This window comes from Ochotona princeps, chromosome 16 (assembly GCF_030435755.1).
Source record: "Ochotona princeps isolate mOchPri1 chromosome 16, mOchPri1.hap1, whole genome shotgun sequence".
Lineage (NCBI taxonomy): Eukaryota > Metazoa > Chordata > Mammalia > Lagomorpha > Ochotonidae > Ochotona > Ochotona princeps.
In genome coordinates, this window is record NC_080847.1 from 10,000,324 (window position 1) to 10,022,961 (window position 22,638).

A 22,638-nucleotide genomic window follows, 5' to 3' on the forward strand; every position below is an offset into this window, starting at 1 on the left:
ATGGGGAGAATGAAACCTTCCCTGTGGTCATAGTAACAGGAAGTGCTGGGTCTAAAGAGGCATAACTCTGGAAGACCTGAAGCCACTTACATTCTGGATTTTTATTTATTTATTTTTGTACTCTTGCTGTCCAAGTGAATCAACACCTTGGCAGAACTCCACAGCAGGGCCTGGCAGAGGGTGTTGGCCATGGGAGCCACAGAGGTTGGGGTGGGGACAGGGTGGAAATGGAATTAGCTTGTTACATCCCTGTGTGGGCGTTAATGCCCTGCTAAAAGTTCAGGGCTAAACCAGGAATTCAGTGTGAGTCCTCTAAGAAAGCATGTCCTGAACAAATCCTGGTTCTGACACTCAGAATGAGACCTGCTGTCATGTCTTAGATCAGCATTTCTGGAGTCTGGTCAGAAGAGTCCCCTAAATGAAAGGCGTGCCAGCATTCAGGAAAATCCTGCCAATTCAGTTTGATAATTGATCACAGGCACTCATGCCATTGCAATGCCTGCTAGTGGAAGAAGTAAAGGGTCTCTTGCAATACTGCCTGCGCTGAACCACAAACAGAATGTTCTAATGTCTGTGAGCTATGAAAATGCAGTAGAGACAGTCCCTTAGGTGGCCATAGAGCTTTTCTGGGCAAGGCTATCCTCAGCTTAGGCATTGTGATCCAGGTAAAGCCATGAACTCGGGAGGAGTTGAACTTGTGGAGGAGGGGCTGAGCGCTTCTCTCCTGGCATTTACCGTGAGGGCTGTCTGAGGCCTTAGGGTTAGACTACATAGAGTTGATCTCTGTGTACATTCCCTATCTGTTGACTGGCCAACTTCCTGGGCCTCAGTAGCGGTATGATTTGAAAAGGCGCTCTCCATCAAGTATCTTCCACCCCCAACACTAGCCACACTCAAAAAGTACAAGGACTACACCGTTACTAAGTTGTGAGATGTGGTTTATCAGGATTCTGGAAAGGAGCCTGTGTAGTGCCTTAAAATCCAATCTTCCTGGGAACCAGGAAGGACTGGATTTTAGGGGGACTCCCAACACAGCTCGCCCTTCAGAATAGTTCCCTGGCTGGTCCTCCGGGTTTGAGGCTCCCTCCTACTCCAAGGCAGGCTGGGGCCACGTGGCCCTGCCCCGCCCTTGCTGGCTCCAATTCCTGAGTCAGAGCTGCAGTGGTGAGCCTTGCTCACCCTTCTCATCGGATAGGGAAGCCGTAGCCTCCCCTGTGCCCACAACTAGGCACCTGCTCCTGGGCCCTGGAGCTGCTGAAGGGTGGCAGCAAGCCTGAGGAGACTGCATCCTGGCACACAAGCAGGTAAGGCAATGGCTTTCTCTCACATGACCTGTTTGCTTCTGCCTGGCTTCACCATATTGATACTGCGCTCTTTCTTCATGGTCACAGCAGGAGGGACTTGGGTTAGATGTGATAACAACAGCCCCAGTCTGAAGTGCGTCTCAGAGAAGTGTTGTGAATTGTCTGTTCCAGGTTTCACTTTTTAACTTTTGTGATTGTCAGCCTTGTAAAACAGAAGCAGATCCACATAACTAAGTTGAAAAGGCTGCATTCCAAAATGACAGACATGCGTTACTTGGTAACTGCTCCACTGTCTGCTCTTGGTCCTTGCAGCTTGATATAGCATATGCATGAATTATTTCTGCATGAGTTACTTGTTCAAAAATTAATTGACTTAAAATTCTTTCAAAGAAAAAGATACAAACTGCCCTAGGTCAGCCACCCTCATTCAGATGGCATTTCTGAAATTAAGATAAAATGAAGTATTCTGTTACTATACTTTACATTTATGTTAAGTGCACCTAAATCAACTAACTAGATCTCATTTTGAAAGTGTGCACAGGTTTTTTTGCCATGTTAGCAACCTCCCAGGATACACAGCCTTTCTTGCTAGATCATGAAGTTAGATTACTTTCAGGCATTTTACAATTTGAACGACTCTGTAGAAATAGCTTTTTTCGATCTTTTAAGTTGTGTGGGGTTTTGTTTATTTTGCTCTCTTTGTTTTCTCTCCTTAGTGTTTATTCTATGTCCAGCATGAATACTTGGGGCCAAGGGCAAGAATGTTTTTGTAGCTCACTGAAGAGACATGCCATCAACTCAGATTTCTTAATTTCCAGATTCTTAGTGGCTTGGAGAGGAGAAAGAAGAGTGAGACAGTTTAGTATAGCAGTTAGGAGCTTGTCATTTGAAGGCAGACTAGCCTGACCTAAGACTGTTACCCAACAGCTTGGTTATGTGAGTTCATATGTAAGATTGAGGTGGTTAAGACTGAAGATATTGGGAACCAGATAGTGTGTGTGAAGCATCTAACATGGTGTCTGATGTGGTGTTTTTGTTTTTAAATAAAAATTTTATGTGAAAAGCAGAATTACAGAGAGAAGGAGAGCCAGAATGAGTTCTTCCATCTACTGATTCACTCCCCAAATGGCTGCAACAGCTGAAGCTGGACGACTCTAAAGTCAGGAGCCAGAGTTTCCTCTGGTTCTTCCATGTAGGTGCAGGGGCCCAAGGCTTGGACCATCCTCTGCTGATTTCCCAGGCCATATGCAGGGAGTTGGATTGGAACTAGAGCAGCTGGGACTTGACCCAACACCCCTGTGGGGTGATGGCACTCTAGGCAGAATTTTATTGTGGTATGCCTCAATACTGGGCAATGTCTGGTGGCTTAAGAAGAATATCTGGCACAATGCCTAAATTTTCACCTTTCAAGCACTGGAATCTCATTTAGGTGCTAGTTAGTATCTGGTTAGCATACCCACAGGGCTCTTCTAAACCTGCAGTTTCACCTAAGCCATTTTACAAAGTGTGGAATTGAAAAGGCCAAGGGCATCTCCTAGCCTGCCCCTCCCTCTCTCCCCCTCTCCCCTCTCCCTTTCTCCTCTTTCTTAATATATTAAGATATATTCATCTATTGGGCCCAGTGCAGTAGCCTGGAGGCTGAAGTCCTCACCTTGCACATGTCAGGATCCCATATGGACGCCGGTTCTAATCCCTGCAACTCCCGCTTCCCATCCAGCTCCCTGCTTGTGGCCTGGGAAAGCAGTCAAGGGTGGCCCAAAGCCTTGGAACCCTGTACTCATGTGGGAGACTCGCACGAGGCTCTAGGCTCCTGGCGTTAGATTGGCACAGCTCTGGCCATTGCAGTCGCTTGGAGAGTGAACCATCGGAGGGAAGATCTTCCTCTTTGTCTCTCCTCCTCTCTGTATATCTGACTTTTCATTTAAAAAAAAAAATGGATCCAAAAAGATTATGGGATGCCAGTGGTGTCAGCTTTACTTTTGTTTTAGGTTGTATCTGTGCCAAACTGAAGGGCTCATTCTGAAGGCCCACCATACCCTTACCCTTCTTACCCCAGCCAGGTCTGGTCCAGGCTGAAGCCTGGAGCCTAAGGCTGCACTTTAGGCTCCCAGGTGAGTGGCAGGACTGCCAGTACTTGGGCCATCTTTAGCTGCCTTTGGGCACATTAAACAGAAAGCTTAGTTGGAATCAGAATAGCTGGGACTTGGACCAATTCTCCATTATAAGATGTTTGCCTTGCAAGCAGTGGCTTAACTTGCTATGTTCCTGCCGTTAGCTCTTTTCTATTTATTTTAATATTTTATTTATTTAAAAGGTGGAGTTGGAGAGGGAAGACAGTGGTCTTCCAATCACAGTTATTCTCCAAATGGCCAAAAACAAACAAGACTTCATCAGGCCAAAGCACTTGAGCCAGCCTCACCTACTCTCCTAGGTGTTTTATCGGGGAGCTGGATCAGAAGTGCAGCAGCCAATGCCCATATAGGATGCCAGTGTAGCAGGTGGCATCTGAACTGACTATCCTGCAGTACTAATCTCATTCCCATCAGATCTTGATGTGACCCTTTCAGTGTCTCAACCACCTCATTCAGAGCCCTAGACAGAGTGGAGGATGTCATTGTATCCTTCCATTCTCCACACTGCTGCCACTGTGGCGGGCCACTGTAAGGCTATGTAAGTGACAGAGCAAAATGAACTTGGGTTCCAATATGAGTCAGGCAGGGTTCCAGTGGTGGCTTTATCAGTTCCTACCTGTGAGGCAGTCCTTGAACTGCTCAACCTCAGTTTCCTCGTCTGCGAAATGGAAATGTGAATCCCCATGCCATGGAAGCACCAGCCCCTTGATAAGCCCATTGCAGTGAGAAGCTGAGGCCACGCTCCAGGATGAGCTGCAGAAGGCCAAAAAGTCACTTGTTCTTTCCCTTTACTGGGCTGGCTGGCTGGCCCCAGTGCTGGAAACCAGACGGGCAGGGCTCCCTGCCTGTGATATAGGCAGAGGAGACAAGTAGGGGTTATCTCCATGCTAAAGAGTGAAAAGCAGCCGATGTGGCAGAAGTAGGAAAAATGCAGAAGCTGAACAGAGCTTGGGGAAGGACTGGAAGCTCAGGAGGGCTGCTTGAGCTGCCTGTGAGACCTGACTTCGCTTCCCCTTTCCATCCAGGTTCCTGTTAATGCACATCATGCCACCCACGTGGGAGACCTGAGTGAATTCCTGGCTTGTGGCTTTGACTGTTAGCTATTGGCAACATTCAGGTAGTGAACAGAAGAGGTAACTGCTGCACTGTCTGCTCTCTTGGTCCTTACAGCTTGATAAACCATGTGCATGAATTATCTCTCTTAAGAGCAGTTGATGGGGGAGGATTGGGGGTGGTGATACAGGTATGAATTCTGAAGAACCATGAAGATCAAATGAGAATTTTGACTTGATCTCATGATTTGGGAATGCTAGCAGGCTTGGAGCTATTCTGGCAGCCTTGTGGGGGTTGGAGGATGGTAATTGGAGGCCTGGGATGCTCCCAGCCTTGAACCCCATCTCAGGGTTTGTTTGTTTTTTTTTAAGATATATTTATTTTTATTGGAAAGTCAGATTTACAGAGGGAAGAAAGATTCTCGGTGTGCTGGTTCACTTCCTGAGTGGCCGCAATGGCCAGAGCTGAGCTGATTCGAAACCAGGAGGCTCTGTGGGTCTCCCTTGTGGATATAGGGTCCCAAGGACTTGGGGCATCTTCCACTACTTTCCCATATCTCAGGGCTTTCATGGGACTCCAGCTAAATTACTGTAGAGTAGGATTCCCAGGAGAGACTTGGTGCAGCAAAAACTGGCCTAGGAGTTGGAGACCTTAGGTTCCGGGGTTCTGGTTTCCAGTTCCCCTCCATCAGCAAAGATGTTCTTCTCTTCAGCCTCAGATGAGCTTAGGGCAATTAGGTTTTCTCCATCTCTTCTCATATGGGGATCTGTGGAATGTCTCTGGAGGCCATATTCCCCACCACAGAGGCAATACTATCCTATCCTGTGTCCCTCACTGACCTGGCTTTGGGAGGAAGAGACCTCTTGTCTAAAATGGGCATTCTGGGCCTTTGACCCCCAAGAGAAACATCAGGAAGTCCTAAGAACTGTGACCCCTCACGCCAGGCCTGGGAGAGTCCCCACAGGCATTCTGGGCTCCAGCTGTGAGAGTTGTGTTCTGTGAGTGATGGGTGGTACTTCCTGGAAACTGGGCTGCTGTCCATCAGAAACCTCCCTCATGAGCTCTCATGCGGTTGGAGAGCTCACTCTATGCCTTACATCCTGGAGGTCAGGGCTAAGGGGATGTGAATGGGTTTGGATTTCACTACAGGGAAAAGGTTCAGAACTTGACCCACTTGGAGGGACCAGGCCCCTGCTCAAAGTTTTCAGGGAGGCTACCACCTCTCATGACGAAGTCCACCCTTAGCCCAGGACTCTGACAAAGTCCCAACCCCCACTCATCCACTTTTCTTCTTCCTAAGCTTATTTGAAAGCCAAATCAAAGAAGAGAGAAAGCTTCCATATACTGGTTTACTCCCCAAATGCTTATAACCAGTAGGGCTGAATCAAATTGAAGCCAGGAGCCTGGGACTCTCATGGGAGACAGCAGGGATCCAAATATTTGAACCATCACTTGCTGCCTCCCCGGGATTGCAAGAGCTGGATTGGAAGTACAGGAGGAACTCCATCCCAGGCATTTGAATTGGGGATGGCAGCCATCCTAGGTGGTGGCTGAAATGCCCGCCCCATGTTTTCTTAATAGTCCCTTCCCTCCAATCCCAACCAACCTCTTTCCCAAGAACTGTCACGTTCCTGCTTCTTTGTCTTCCTACTTTTCTCATGTCATTAAAATCTTGCAAGGATTTTTTAAAAAAGATTTATTTATTATTTTTCTTAGGCAGATATACAGAGAGAAGGAGAGACAGAAAGATCTTTCATCTGCTGGTTCAAGTGGCTGCAACAGCGGAGCTGAGCCTGTCCGAAGCCAGGAGCCTGGAGTCTTCTGGGTCTTCCACACGGGTGCAGGGGCCCAAGGCTTTTGGCCATCCTCTACTGCTTTCCCAAGCTATAAGCAGGGAGCTGAATGGGAAGTGGAGCAGCAGTGACCAGTGCCCATATGGGATGCTGGCAGTTGCAAGGCAGGAATTTAGGCACTAGGCCATCATGCTGGGGCTGTTAGCCTTTTTTTTTTTTTTTTTTTTTTTTTTAAGATTTATTTATTTGAAAGGTAGAGTTGTAGAGCGAGAGAGTGAGAGACTGAGATTCTTTCATCTGCTGAGAGAAAGATCTTTCATCTGCTGATTCAGTCCCCAAATGGCTGTGCCAGGGCAAAGCCAGGACTTATCTGGATCTTCCAGCCGGGTGCAGGGACCCAAGCACTTCAGCCATTTTTGACTGCTTTCTTGGGTACGTTGACAGGGAGCTGGATCAAGACCCAGAACTGTTGCCTATGTGCGATGCCGGCGTAACAGCAGCAGATCTCCAGAACTCTGTCATTTTGCAAAACTGAAACTTTGTGCTCAGCAAACACTGAGTCTCCCTTCCCTACCCAGGAACCACCTTGCTATTTCTGACTGTGACTTGGACCCCTCCCCTGGATTCTTGATAGAAGTGTAGTCTTTCAGGCTTCTTGAGACTAGCTGATGTCAGTTGTCATAAAGTCCTCAAGGGTCTTCCAAGTTGTAATGTGTGATAGGATTCTTTCCTTTTAGAGCTGAATAGTGTTGCCCCATATATGCAAAGAGATTTCCTATCATTGGTAAATTCCCTTTACCAAGAAGCCAAAATACTTGGGCCGTCTTAGGCTGCTTTCCCAGGCACACAATAACAGGGAGCTGAATTGGGAAGTGGAGCAGCCCTGGGATTTGAACTAGCACTCACGTGGGATTCCAGCATTCCAGAAGGCAGCTTAACTTATCATTGCCACAATCCTGGCCCCAAGAGCAGAGTTGCAGAGAACTATATGCCCCTGTTCCTTCCAGCACTATTTGCAAGAGATAGAAAGAAACCCATCGTGGACAGATGAATGAATGAGAAAAGGGTGATCCAGACACCAGGGAAAGAGACAGAATCCCATCACAGATGCCAGCATGGCTGAACCTGGGGCTCCCTGTGCTAAGTGAAATAAAACAGACCCAGAAAAACTGAGCAATTAAGACTGTCCGGGCCCGGTGGCATGGCCTAGCAGCTAAAGTCCTCACCTTGAATGTGCTGGGATCCCATATGGGCCCTGGTTCTAGTCCTGGCAGCTCCACTTCCCATCCAGTTCCCTGCTTATGGCCTGGAAAAGCAGTCGAGGATGGCCCAATGCTTTGGGACCCTGCACCTGAGTGGGAGACCTGGAAGAGGTTCCTGGTTCCTGGCATTGGATTGGCGCAGCACCGGTCATTGCGCTCACTTGGGGAGTGAATGATCGGACTGAAGATCTTCCTCTCTGTCTCTCCTCCTCTCTGTATATCTGACTTTGTAGTAAAAATAAATATTTTTTAAAAAAAGAAAGACTGTCCACATACACACAGATATGTGTTATATACTAAATATATAAAACATCAAAAGCATCATCTCAAACATTTTTTTTCAGTGTACAGTTCATACGATGTGAAGTACATTCACAGGTACTGTCGGGGGGGTGTTTCAAAATGGGAACAATGGGGCCCGGCGGCGTGGCCTAACGGCTAAAGTCCTCTCCTTGAAAGCCCCGGGATCCCATATGGGCGCCAGTTCTGATCCTGGCAGCTCCACTTCCCATCCAGCTCCCTGCTTGTAACCTGGGAAAGCAGTCGAGGATGGCCCAAAGCTTTGGGACCCTGCACCCGCGTGGGAGACCCGGAAGAGGTTCCAGGTTCCCGGCATCGGATATGCGCGTACTGGCCCGTTGCGGCTCACTTGGGGAGTGAATCATCGGACGGAAGATCTTCCTCTCTGTCTCTCCTCCTCTCTGTATATCTGGCTGTAATAAAATGAATAAATCTTTAAAAAAAAAATGTGAACAATGGGAGAAAAATAATAGGTCCCTTACAGGGACTTGGTGAGGCAATGTGTGTGTGTGAACTGTTGTCCAAGTCAGGCTTGTGGAAATCCCAGGCTTTTTTTTTTTTTTTTGCCTCTGAGTGGGTGGTGCTGAAGAGCAGACAACAGATCCAGGCCTCGGAGTGGGCGCCTGTGCCCCCGTGGGATGATTGACATCATTCTGCCAGGGCTGCTTGGAGGTAGGGAGGGCTCAGCCTCTGGGAGACTCCCTGGAGGAGTGACTGGGCTCCTAGGACTTGTAGAGTAGGCGGATTCCTGACATCGGAAAGTCCCTGGCAGGAAGATTACTTCCCAAAAGGGGCAGTTTGCAGGGTGGAGGTGGCGGCTGAGCTGGCACTGACCGTGTCCATGAAGTGATGAGCTCCCTGTCAGTAGAGACACGCAAGCAGAGACCAGCAGCCTGGCAGAGACTCCAGCATGAGGTGGAGGTTCAACCAGGAGGCATCTCTGAGGTGCCTTGCCTCTCTCTGCTGTGACCCAGTCCAGGCAAAGCTGCTTACAGGAGGCCTGTATAAATGGGGGACCTAGCTTAGAGGGAGAGGGAGCAGACAGGCAGCAAGCCTTATCCCTGGCTGTCCCTTCAGTGACAGTAATAGTGACTGGTGTCACTGACTCGGTCAGGCACTGTTACGTGCTGAATAGGTTGACTCTCCAGTACTCATCTGCCTCAACCTTGTGCAGTGGATGTTGTTATCACCGGGGAACCAAGGTGCCAGGGTGAAGTCAGCTGGTCAAGGTCAGCCAGTAGGTGGTGGGGCTGGGATTTGAACCCAGGCAATGTGACTCGGTGGAAATTCCCCAGTCCATTGACTCCATGCAGGCCACTCCCTGCCACTCCTGCACCCTGCAGCCTGTTCCCAGGGATCTGATGGGTGGATTTCCTCCTCACGAGACACACTTCCCCTGCTTTCCCCTGTCTGTGACTCAGCATTGTCCCCTCCCTCTGGCTGACCTTACAAGCTCAGTGCTGGATCTTCTGAGGAGCCAGGCCAAGCTGCTTGGCTCCCAGGGTCTGAGGACAACGCTGGCCTTGACTGGGAGCCAGGTTCCACAACACTCAATGTCTCCCTTCTTCCATTCAACAGGATCTTGATTATGAGTCTCTTCATGGGCTTCAGGCCTTTCCCGTAGCTGTTGAGTTCCCTTTGCCGTTTTGGCAGCTAGGTTTTCCAGCCCTGCGTCACCAGGTTGCCAAGGCCTCGTCCTCGTGATTCTGTCCAGCTCCATCCTAGCACCTCATTGGCAGGGACCACGGTCCCTGGCCTAAAATGTGAGGCAGGATTACAACCATGTTTATAGCTGCAGTGAAGGAAGCCCTGGCAGGACAACCCAGGGAGCTGGGATGACCCCTCTGTGCCAAGCAGGGTGCCAAGCCCAAGTCCTGGACATTCCCCTGGCTTCACGGAGAGCCCAGCAACCCTGTGGCTGCTCCCATACTACAGAAAAGGAAACTGACATTCAGGGAGGACTTCTCTTCTCCCTGTCGTGCCCCTGCAGCTGTCTCATTTGCTGGATCTGATGGAAGGAGTGTTAATACCCTTGTAGCTGGGGGATGGAGTATACAGTTAAGCTTTCTCTAGGCCCTTTCTGGGCCCTCTCCGCTGCCCTGGGTAGGAGTCTTTTATGGATGGAGAAGCAGCTCCTCAGGGATCTCCCCAAGGTTTCAGACTAGAAAGGGGTACTCCAGGACAATCTCTAGCTGCACTGGAGCACACTTCAAGTTCTTTCCCACCTCGACTATCTGGGGCACAGACTCCATAGGCCTGCCCCTCGCTTTCTCTCTCTCTTTTTTTTTTTATGTGAGAAATCTTTTTTTATTGGAGTTAACCCTCCGTATCGGCATGATGAAAGTCTCAAATTACCGTGTCTTCATTTTATTGTTACAATGCAATTTTTCCCCAAACTCCTTTCAAATTATATAGATCTACTTGCACACATATCCTTCTACTTTAAAACTACTCCCCGACCAACAAAGACCCCCATCAATCCTCACCCATGAGCTCTGGTGAATACATTTGCTCAGTTTCAGTCTCAGGTACAGAGGTCACCACCAGCCCAGGCTGGGCCAGGGGTTTTCCTGCAGGTGGGAAAGCTTCCCAGAGAGGGTGGCTCCTGGCCTGGCTCATTCCTGTTCCCCTCTCTGCTCTTACCCCACGCCTCACCCCCACCTCCTGGGGGAGAGTACCAAGGCCACCCCTCTCTCTGTTAATGGATATCATGTAGGCAACATAATTTCTGGTTCTGTTTCTGCAGTGAGTTCTAGAATTATGGACTCTTAAATTGATTCTCATCTTGAATGAGGAAGTCAGGCTGGGACTGATGTTAGAGTGCTGGATCTGAAGCTTTTTTTTAAGATTTATTTATTTTAATAGAAAGTCAGATATACAGAGAGGAGGAGAGACAGAGAGAAAGATCTTCCATCCGATGATTCACTCCCCAAATGAGCTGCAACGGCCGGTGCTGTGTCAATCCTAAGCCAGGAGCCAGGAACTTCTTTCCGGGTCTCCCACGTGGGTGCAGAGTCCCAAGGCTTTGGGCCGTCCTCAACTGCTTTCCCAGGCTACAAGCAGGGAGCTGGATGGGAAGTGGAGCTACCAGAATTAGAGCCAGCACCCATGTGGTATCCCAGTGCATTCAAGGTGAGAACTTTAGCCGCTAGGCCACGCTGCTGGGCCCTGGATCTGAAGCTTGAAGCCTGAACTGTCCAAGCCCATAGCATACATACACTGGATAATTTCATTTTAAAAATGTCTTGTCCTCCACCTTACTCTATTTTTTAAAAGAGGGTTTTCTTTTTTCTTTTTTTTTTTTTTTTTGTGTTAAGATTTATTTTTATTGGAAAGGCAGATATACAGAGAGGAGGAGAGACAGAGGAAGATCTTCCATCTGATGATTCATTCCCCAAGTGGCTGCAATCGCTGGAGCTGAGCCAGTCTGAAGCCACAAGCCTCTTCCGGGTCTTCCACACAGGTGCAGGGTCCCAGGGCTTTGGGTTATCCCCTACTGCTTTCCAAGGCCACAAGCAGGGAGCTAAATGGGAAGCAGGGTGTTGCAGGGATTAGAACTGGTGCCCATATGGGAATAGAACTAGCGCATTCAAGGTGAAGACTTTAACTACTAGTCTACCACGCCAGGCCCAAGATTTGTTTATTTTTATTTAAAAAGCGGAGATACAGAGAGGAGAGACACAAAGAGATCTTTTCATCTATTAATTCACACCCTAAATGGCCACAGCGACCAGAGCTGAGCCAGTCTGAAACCTGGAGCCAGGAGCCTTCTCTGCATCTCCCACGTGGGTGCAGGGTCCCAAGACTTTGGTCCATACTCAGCTACTTCCCTGGCTACAAGCAGAGAGCTGGATGAGAAATGGAGCAGCCAGTACACAAATCAGCACCCATATGAGATGCTGGTGTTTAAATGTGGAGGATCAGCTAATTGAGCTATTGCACCGGCCCCAGCTTCTTCATTTTTTTTTTATTTTTATTTTATTTGAAAGGCAGAGAGGCCCAGTGAGAAAAAGAGGCAGACAGGGAGACTCTGATCTTTCAAGTGCCGGGTCACCCCCTAAATGTCCACAATAGCAGGGCCTGAAGCCAGAAGCCAGGAACTTCATCTGGATTTCCCAAATGGGTGCCAGGGCCCCAAGTACTTGAGCCTTCGATGCCTGTTAGCAGGAAGCTGGGGTCAAGAACCAGATGAAAGACTCGAACTTACATATTCTGATGAGATACATGGACATCTTAACTGCTAGACGTAATACTCTCCCAGTATTGTGTTTGAAATTTTTTTCAAGATGTATTTATGTATATTTGAAAGGCAGAGTTACAAATGAAGGGGAAAAGAGTGAGGGAGAGATATCTTTCATCAATTGGTGCACTCCCTTGATGGCCACATTGACCACAGCTGAGCTAGGCTGAAGCCTTGAGCGTATAACTTCACCTTCCCCTCGCTAGCTTAGACGACTGATGCCAGGTTCCTGTGGGTCTTTCTAGAGACTGTGAACCATTGAACAAAGCCAGTTACTCTGGGCCAGTCTCAGAAGAGACATGATGTTTTCCTGGAGCTGCTGTTTGTGCATCTCTGTTGCATCTGATTCCTACAGGAGCTCTGCCTGCAAGTTTTGTTGTCCCTGTGGAGAGAACAAAGGTAGAAGGAGGGCTCCCCAAGGCCTTCAGCAGGACAAGCTGCTCCTACCCAGAGCCTGGGAAAGTTGCTGCTGCTCAGATCTGAGGGAAGCTGGTTCAGTCTGGAAGGGCTGCTTTCCAAGGCCAGTGGGTGGGGACAAGAAAGGGGCGGCCTTGGGAGGCTTCCAGTCCCGTCATGGGAGCAGATTCATATCAGAATACAGATGCCAGGGCTTGGAATCCCTCCAGACAGGTGCTTGCATTTTAATGTTTTAGTTTCGTTTTCCTTTTCAGTCCTGGGGAAAGAACCGTTGAACAACTTCAATGACTTCCTTCAGGAGAAACAGTGTATCTGAGTCCATCTGAGCTGTCATAGCAAAATGGTGCAGGCTGGGTAGCCTGTCAGCAAGTCAGTATGCAGGGTGGGAAGACCCAGGTCAAGATGGCAGCAGATTGGGCAGCAGATGAGGGATTTGTATTCCTAAACAACCATCTTTTCCCTGTAGGCTTCTGTGGTGCAAGGAGCACGTGATCTCCCTGGAGTCTCTTATTAGGACACTAATCCTGTTTGTGAGGGCTCCAGCCTCATGATCTGATTGCGTCCTACAAGCCTCACCTCCTGAGTACCATCCTCTTGGGGGGCTTAGGCTCTCGACCTGTGAGTTTTAGGGAAACACAGACATTCAGATCACAGCACCCTTCAGCCATGCTGAGATCCACACTGCCAAGGGAGGAGACTGTGACAGGTTGGGATGAAAAGCCTGGGAGAGCAAGTGAACTGCCGTGAACCTGGCATCTGAGTGCCAGATCCTGGGTCAGAGATTCCCCTGCCTGGGTCTCCACTGTAGGCTGGAGGCAGCTCTTCCAGCTAAAGACCTGGGCTCTGTGGCATCTCCTTTTCCTGCCACGGTTCAGGCACTGGAGCCAGTAGGCTCCTGGTGATGATACATCTCTGCCCCCATCTCTGGTGGTTGTGTTCAGTCACAGTGAAGGCAGAGCTGCTGTTGTTGGTGTGTGTGCCAAGTGTAGAGTGATCAGAGCGGACCACTGACCACACCCAGGGCTACTTACTGCAAATTTCATCCGCATGTGATGGATGAAGAAGCTGGGGCTCTGAAGCCAACCCTGGGCTTGTGCTCACAGCACTCTGTTGCTTCTCCTGGGAGCCCAGAATCCAGTGCTCAGGCATATGCAGAGGGATCCTTTTCCCTAGCTCAGCATGTTGGGAGTGTATCATCAGATGGAAGATCTTCCACTCTGTCTCTCCTCCTGTCTGTATATCTGCCTTTCCAATAAAACTAAATGAATTTAAAAAAAAAAGATTGGAGTCTGATCAGTGAGCACTGGCCACACACATCAGCTTAATTCCAAAAGGAGAGAAGTATTTTCTGACATGCTGCTTGCTTAGCCCTTGTGCCTATTGAATGTTCCCTTTTTTATTGAGTCAGAGATGTGATTTCTTTATATGGCTGATCTTATATTTATTTGTTAAGCATTTATTTGCTGGAAAGGCAGAGTAACAGAGAACGAGGGGGAAGACATGAAGAGACAGAGAGATTTTCCATCTACTGACTCACTCCTCAAATGGTGGCATCAGCCAAGGCTGGGCTAAAATGAAGGCATGAGCTAGGGACTCTATTTGAGTCTCCTATATAGGTGGCAGGGGCCTAAAAGCACTTGGGCCTTCAGCCACTGCTTTCCCAGTTACATTAAAATGAAGCTGGATTGGAAAGGGGGCAGTCAGGACTCAAACTGGTACTTATATGGGATGCTGGAGTTGTAGGCAGCAGCTTACATGCTACTCAGCACTGGCCTCTCAATATTTTCTTATGGGATGCTACCTGCAACACTGGTGTAGCTCGAGTGCTTGTATCCTGCCTCTGTTGTAGGAGAGTGAGGTTGATTTCTGGGCTCCTGGATTCGGCCTGGGTCTTGCCTTGATTGTTGTGGGCATTTGGAGAGAGAACCAGCGAACAGAAGATCAAAGAGAGACTTCTGTCTCTCTCCCTTTCAAATGGAGGGGTTTTCCTCGCTGATTATATTGAATGACAAAAGTAAGAAATGGAGTTACATACTAATATAATCTCACTTTTCTTAATATGACATTTAATGTATTTTGAGAATCAGAGACAGAGATCCTCTGCTCATTCACACACCAAATGCCCACTGTACAAAACCAGGAGCCCAGAATTCAATCTGGGTCTCCCTCTTGGGTAGCAGAAACCCCATCACTTGAGCCATCACTGCCTCCTCCCAATACATGCGTTAGCAGGAGAAAATGAACTCGGGCATTCCAGTGTGGAATTCGGCATCCTCATAACCTCAGCTAAACACTCCCTTCTTTTTTTTTTTTTAAACATATTTTTATTGCATTTCATTTTTTTTAAAAAAAAGATTTATTTATTTTATTACAAAGTCAGATATACAGAGAGGAGAGACAGAGAGGAAGATCTTCCGTCCGATGTTTCACTCCCCAAGTGAGCTGCAACGGGCCGGTGCACGCCGATCCGATGCCAGGAACCAGGAACCTCTTCCAGGTCTCCCACGCAGGTGCAGGGTCCCAAGGCACTGGGCCGTCCTCAACTGCTTTCCCAGGCCACAAGCAGGGAGCTGGATGGGAAGCGGAGCTGCCGGGATTAGAACCGGTGCCCATATGGGATCCCGGGGCGTTCAAGGCAAGGACTTTAGCCGCCAGGCCACGCCACCAGGCCCCGCATTTCATTTTTTTAAAATTAATTACATTGCATTATGTGATACATTTTTTATGCACTGGAATTCCCCACACCCCTCCCCACACCCTCCCCCCATGGCGGACTGCTCCACCTTGTTGCATTTCCATAATTCAAATTCAGTTGACATTCTTTCATTGGAGGTATTTACCAAGCATAAAGTCCAGCATCTTATTGTCCTGGTAAGTTCAATGGTTTGTTGGTGAGACCATCTCTGGTCTGAAGGTAGAGCTGGCAGAGTGTCATCCCAATCAATTAAAAGCCCCAACATAATATTTCCAACCATTTACAACATTGTGACATTAATTGACATGGTATTGATTAACTAATATGTTACTAGGAAAATGCAGGTTCTCAACCACAACCTCTGACTTCTTCATAGACATTTCAATTTTGGTTTATATTCAACCATGTTCTATACACCTTAAAAAGGCTATAGATTGCTATTCAGCTGTCTCCTGTCTATTTTAATTTTAGTCTTTAGCAGTTTATAGCATTTATAGCATTGAAGCATGTTTTCGCTGAACCTGGCTGTTTTTCAGGTGGTCTAACTCTATAATTCTAACAGGATATATGTCAGCTGTTTAGGTGAGCATGTTTAGGAGGGGTGTGCAGAGAAATCTTCCATACCCCAGTGAGGAGTAACTAATCTTTGTGTCCCACCCAGTGAGTTATAAGTGCATCCATGCTGACCGTTTCCTGTCTGTTTCTAAGCTTTCCTTGTTCTCTATCTCTTCTAGTTTTGTTTGTTTATTTGTTTGTTTTGAGGGGCTTCTGGAGCGCTCCTGATGGTTATTATGAGAAGGGGTGGGGACCCAAAATTGGAAGCAGACAAGGACCAGAGAAAGCTCCTCTTCCTAGTCCTGAAGGAAGTTTACTGTTCTTCTGTAAACACTCCCTTCTGATCCCACTTTTTTTTTAAAGATTTATTCATTTTATTACAGCCAGATATACAGAGAGAAGGAGAGACAGAGAGGAAGATCTTCCGTATGATGATTCACTCTCCAAGTGGGCCGCAACGGGCTGATGCGTGCCGATCTGAAGCCGGGAACCAGGAACCTCTTCCGGGTCTCCCGCACGGGTGCAGTGTCCCAATGCATTGAACCGTCCTCAACTGCTTTCCCAGGCCACAAGCAGGGAGCTGGATGGGAAGTGGAGCTGCCGGGATTAGAACTGGCGCCATATGGGATCCCAGGGCTTTCAAGGCGAGGACTTTAGCCGCTAGGCCACACCGCCGGGCCCTTCTGATCCCACTTTTATAAAGCAAATATCTCCAAATGACTCAGAGCACTATACTTGCAGTCATGCGTGTGTGATGTCCATGGTTTATATGAGTGTGAAGAAAAGTCCTCAGGGCTGCACGACGTGGCTCCTGCGTGGGGTTGCAAGAGAGGGGAAGGGAGAAGCAGCAAAGAGAGGGAGCTGAAAATATCTACAACACTCAGCATGCCTGCCTGAATCCTATTTATGGAAAATATATGTCACCACTTGTTTGTATCTGCAGGGTTTAAGAAAAAAAAAGAATCCTGGCTTGTAGTGGGAAGAAAAAGCACATTACAGAGTTATATGAATATGGTGATTTGATTGCATTAAAAACAAATAAGCAAACTTCCCTTCTGTGCATAGGAAGGTGCTTAAGAAAGTTGTAAAGGAAAAAAAGGTGAAATTAAAAGATCAATTTAAGGTCCGGAACTGTGATGCAATTAATTAAGCTGCTGCCTGCAGCACCAGTATCTCTTATGGGCACTAGTTCAAGTTTCAGCTGCTCCACTTCTGATCCAGCTCTCTGCTAATACTCCTGGGAATGCAGCAGAAGATAGTTGGGTCTCTGCATCCACTGGAGAAACCCGGAGGGTGCTATGGCTCCTGGTTTCAGCCTGGCCCCACTGGGGCTGTTGCAGTCATCTGGGGAGTGACCCAGTTGATGAAAGAGCTCATTCTGTACCTCTCCACCTCTCTGACTCTGCCTTTCCAGTAAGTAAATACATTTTTTAAAAGGATAAGTTTGGGTGCATCATATTTTTGTTAAGATTTATTTATTTTTATTGGAACAGGAAGAGAAACAGAGAAAAATCTTATGTCTGTTGATTCACTCCCCAAGTGGTCACAATGGCAGGAGCTGAGCTGATCTGAAACCAGGAGCCTGGAGGGGTTAGGATGATGCTTAGGAAGCCTGGATCCTGTGTCTGAGTGCCTGCAGTTGGGTGCTGGCTCTGCTCCTGAATCCAGCTTCCTACCAGTGCAGACCCCGGAAGGGCTCCTTCTCCTCTTTGAACGAGTGGGAGCTTTGTGTGTTGCTGTCTCTTCCGGGAACCCAAAAGCCCCAGCCATCCAAAGGAAAACAACTCTCATATTGCTTGTAAAGGGTATGAATTATTCTGATTTCCTTTGGAATGCCCTTTTGCAAGAGCGTTCTAGCATTTAAATATATCTCCTATTCCTCAACAGTGAACTGTTCTTTTTTTCAAGATTATTTTTTGTTGGAAAGGCAGATCAAATTTGCAGAGAGAAGGAGAGACTGCCAAAAGATCTTCCATCCGCTGCTTCATTCCCAAAGTGGCTGCGATGGCCGGAGCTGAGCCGATCCGAAGCCAGGAACTTCTAGGTTTCCTGCATGGGTACGGGGTCTGAAGGCTTTGGCCATTCTCTACTGCTTTGCCAGGCCACAAGCAGGAAGCTGGATGGGAAGACGAACAGTCAGGACATGAACCGGTGCCCATAAGGGATCCCAGTGGTTCCAAGACAAGGATGTAGTCACAGAGTCATTGTGCCAGGCCCTTTCATCTTTTAAAATATTTGTTTATTTTTATTTGAAAGGCAGTTGCAAAGAGAAAGAGTGGGAGGACAAAGAGGGATTTTCTAAACACTGGTTCACTGCCTGAATGCCTGCAATAGCGGGGGATATGCCAGGTTGAAGCAAGGAGCTAGGAGCTCCATCCAGGTCGTCTCTGGAGTGGCAGGAACCCAAGGACATGGGCCATCTCCTTCATCCCGGATATAGTGGCAGAGAGCTGGATCAGAAGTGGAGTAGCATGGGCCCGGCAGAGCCCATGGAGGCGAGGGAGAGCATGGACGCTCTTTTTCTCTTCTTCTCTCTGTATATCTGCCTTTCCAATAAAAATGAATAAAATGTGTTTTTTTTTTTAAGGGAGAGAGCTAACACTTAGCACTCCCATAGAGGATGTCGACATCCCAAGGGTGACCTAACCCACTCTGCCACACGCTTGCCCAGGGAGTTGTGCTTCTGCCTTTGACCCTTGCTGGGAATAAAGCTGTACAAAGAGTCTTTGCATTATAGTTTGTGCCAGCTGAGGATTGGACATTACTGAAATGTCCTAAGAGGAGACAGGTTGCACAAATCATAGTCCACATACAGTGCAATGCTCTACAATTGATAGAAAAAGAATGTAAGAAGAGAGGCTGTTTTTACTGTCTTTAAGACCCATTAAGGGGTTGGCACACTGGTGCGTCAGGCTAATCCTCTGCCCTGCAGTATTGGCATTCCCCTTCAGTTCATGTTTGATCCAGCTGCTCCACGTTTGATCCAGCTCCCTGTTTGTGACTTGGCCAAGTAACAGAGGATGGCTCAGGTCCTCAGGCCCTGTACCCATGTGGTAGACCTGGAAAAGGTTCCTGGCTCCCAGCTTCAAAGTAGCTCAGTTCTGGCTGTTGCAGCCATTTGGGGAATGAATCAGCAAATTAAGAGATCTTTCTGTCCTCCTCTCTCTGTAAAATCTACCAAAGAAAGAGAGAGAGAGAGAGAAACAAGGAAAGAAAGACAGACTGATAGAGGGGCAAGCATGTGTGGCATAGCCAGAATCCCATGTAAGTCCTGGTTTACATCATGGCTGTTCCACTTCCAGTCCAACTCCCTGCTAATAACCTGGAAAAGCACTGAAGGTTGTCCCAAGTGCTTGGTCCCTTGGCATGGGTCCCTGCCACCCGTGTGGGAAACCTGGATGAAGCTCCTGGCTCCTGGCTTTGGCCTGGCCCAATATGGCCATTGAAGCCATCTGAAGAGTGAATGAACAGTTGGAAGCTGGTTCTCCCCTCCACCCCTAGCCTGTGTCTCTGATTTCAAAGAATAAATAAATCTTAAAAGAGGGGGTGGGCTGGTACAATAGCCTAGTGACTAAATCTTCACCTTTCAGTTGCCAGGATTCCATATGGGCACTGGTTCATGTCCTGGCTGCTCCACTTCACAGCTGGCTTCCTGCTTGTGGCCTGGGATGCCCCAAAGCCTTGGGACCCTGTACCCGCCTGGGAGACCCAAAAAAGTTCCTGACTGCTGACTTTGGATCAGCCCAGCTCTGGCCATTGTGGCCTCTTGGGGAGTGAATTAGCAAACAAAAGATCTTTCTTTCTGTATTTCCTTCTCTCTGTATATCTACCTTTCCAATAACAAAATAAAATAAATCTTAGAAAAAAAAAAGGTTGGGGCCTGGTTCCGTGGCTGCATCCTTGCCTTGTACGCACCGGGATCACATATTGGCACCGGTATGTATCCTGGCAACCCTGCTTCCCATCCAGCTCCGTGCTTGTGGCCTGGAAAAGCAGTTGAGGATGACCCAAAGCCTTGGGACCCTGCACCGTCATGAGAGGCCTGGAAGAAGCTTGTCACTGGCTCAGAGGCTAGGAGGCCCTCTGGAGCTGGCGTCCATGCTCCTCTGAAGCCAGTAGGGGAGAACACTCTCTTCAGGTAGCTTCTGGGCATCCCTTGGCTTGCAGCCGGTCACTTCACTTACTGTCTTTAAAAAATATGTATTTATTATGAAGAGTTACAGAGAGAGAGACAGAGAGGGAGAGGAGCGTGGAGCATTGTGGTACGGAGGAGAGAGAAAAAGCCATCTTCTATCCACTGGTTCACTCTCTGGATGGAGTGAGGAGCTTTATCCCAGTCTTACACATGACTAGCAGGTATGAAGCACATGGGCCGATTTCTACTGCTTTTCCCAGGCCTTAGCAAGGAGCTGGATCTGAAGTGAAGCAGCCAAGGACTCTACCAAGCATCTGTAGGGGATGATAATGTCTACTTACAATCTGTTATCAGATGACCTTCTCAATGTGCATCTCCAGTCATTAGATTTAAGGATCATCCTAATCCAGGATGCCCTCATTTTTTTTTTCTCAAAGATTTATTTGTTTATTTGAAAGTAAAGGAGAGAGGGAGAGATAGAGATCTTCCATCTACTGACTTACTCCCCAGATGACCTCATTAACCGTGTCTGGACCAGGTTGAAGGCAGGAACCAGGATCGCCTTTGGGTCTCCTGCATGGATACAGGGTCCCAAGTCCTTGGGGCCATCCTCCACTGCTTTTCCTAGGCCTTTAGCAGGGCTCTGGACTGGAAGTGGAGCAGCCGGGACTGGACCTGGTGCCCTTGTGAGAGGCCAGCTGGCTCACTTGCTCTAGGATGACCTTGACTAATAACTTTGTAAGGATTGCATTGCTAAATAAGGTCATATTCTGAGACTTCAGGTGCTTTAAGGGCATGTTATACCCCTGAGATCGAGAGGGGAGAGAGAGAGTGGTGCTCTGGAGTGTTAGTAAGGGCTATAGAGAGCTGCACATGTGAGAAATCTCTGGAAGGAAACTTCTTCCAGGCAGATGTAGCACCAGAATAGGAATGTGGCCAAAGGACCCCAGGAGAGCTCATGAGGGCTGTGTTAGGATACCAGCTGTGCCTGGCAGGCTCGAAGCATGGAGGTCAGAGCGCTGCTTGGAGAACTAGGGAGAGACTCCCTCACCACTGCCCTGCAGGCCACCAGCTCCAATGACAGCTGCCCCTGGACATTCTGGAACAGCTGGGTGTTCTCCTGAGGCACTCATCCCCTGAAATCTCCGCTGAGTTTGGATTTCTTCTGCTCCCAGGATTGTTCTGGGAAAGGGTGAAGATAAGAGCTCATTTCTTAGCTTTGCTAGGAAGGCAGTGGGGGGCCTTCCCTCTCTCCCACCACTGTTGGTACTGGCTCTGGCTGCTGGGGCCGCCTCCTTCTCCTGGGCTCCTTATCCAGGAAGAAGGACTGGACTGGGGTGGGCTGGGGAATTAGTGGAGGCTGGTGACCAACCCCTCCTTCCCCTAGCCGCAGACTGTCTCTTCCCTTGTGGCTCTGGGGACATGTCATTATCCATGAGTCCACCTCCCTCCTCTGTGGGCCTCCCTGCCTTAATTAGTTAACACAATGAGGCTATGAGTTAGGTGCCTGGAATTCTAGTGGGGGAGGGAGGAGGGAAGGGGGAAACTATGAATGAATGATTGATTTCACTGTTTTAGGAGATGTTACAGAGCAAAAATCCCCGCACCAGAGCTAGGGAGCCCATGAGCCAGGGCTGGGGGTGGGGGCGGGCAGAGATATCCCAGCCAGCATACACGGCAGAGAAAGTCTTGAACCGAAAGTCAATAAGGATGAGGCCAACTGCCTGGACGAATCCTCTGCTGGCCAAGAGAATGAAACAAAGCTGCTCTGTTCCCCTCAAGAATTCCGCTTTGCCCATTGTTCTCTGCTAGGGACATTCCTGAATCAGTGAAAAGGCGACTGGGTCTGCCTGGCGGTCCCTGGCGGTTGACCAGCCCATACCCCGGGTCTAGACTGGACTGAAAAGGTTGTGAAGCAGAAGGAGTTGGGCCAAACCTGAGTAGTCCTGGGGTCCCAGCTTGACACGGAGACACAGAATGGATGCACAGGACGCAGGAGTAGGTAAAGGGAGAAGGGGAGCAGCGGCCTGGGGCACAGAGGGGGGCAGACAGCCCTTCTGGAGAGGGGCAGCTAGGTTGGAGGGGAGGCAAGCTCCTCCTGTGGCTCTAAGTGAGAGAGCCTGTGTGTATGTGTGCGCGTGCATGCAAGTAGGTATGTGCACCTGTGTGGGGGGAAGGGCTCTTAGAGCCAGGTGGGGGAAGAGGGGAGGGTGTTCAGTTCAGCAGTAGCTGAGGGACTGAGGTCAGCCTCTTGTCCCAGCTGGTGGAGCTAATGGAGGGGGCTGCACAGACCCCTGACTCTGCGGGGGATGCTGGGTCACGGGACGGAGGGGAGGCAAGGCTGTCTTGGAAGACAGAGATTCCCTGGAAGGCTGAGAAGGGTGGAGGATATTCCTCTCTCAAACATGGACAGCGGCATTGCAAGTGGTAGCTTACCCCGCTGTACCCCAATGCCAGCCCTATTATAGCCATTTATTTTATTGGAAAGGCAGATATGCAAAGAGAAGGAGATAAAGATTTTCCATCCACTGCTCATTCCCCAAGTGGCCTCAATGGCCAGAGCTGAGCCGATTCAAAGCCAGGAAGCCAGGAGGTTCCTCCAGATCTCGCCCACAAGTGCAGAGTCCCAGGGCTTTGTGTCATTGTTGACTCCTTTCCTAAGGTACAAGCAGGGAGCTGGATGGGAAGTGGAGCAGCTGGGAACTGGAACATGAACCAGTGCCCATATGGGATTCTGGAGGATGCAAATTGT

At 48.7% G+C, this 22,638-nt stretch overlaps 1 protein-coding gene across 4 annotated transcripts in view; it reads left to right on the forward strand.

Moving 5' to 3' along the window:
- The first annotated feature begins 882 nt into the window (after positions 1-882).
- IL34 (interleukin 34) overlaps positions 883-22,638 on the forward strand; it is a 56,190-nt gene continuing 34,434 nt past the window's right edge. Inside the window, exon 1 of one of the 4 annotated variants that reach the window (XM_058674669.1) lies at positions 883-1,304. The gene's annotated coding sequence lies outside the window, so the exon portion shown is untranslated. Of the gene's footprint in view, positions 1,305-4,458; positions 4,554-21,570; positions 21,885-22,638 lie in introns of those variants that run through there. The other 3 variants (XM_004599965.2, XM_058674667.1, XM_058674668.1) reach the window with 3 other exon arrangements.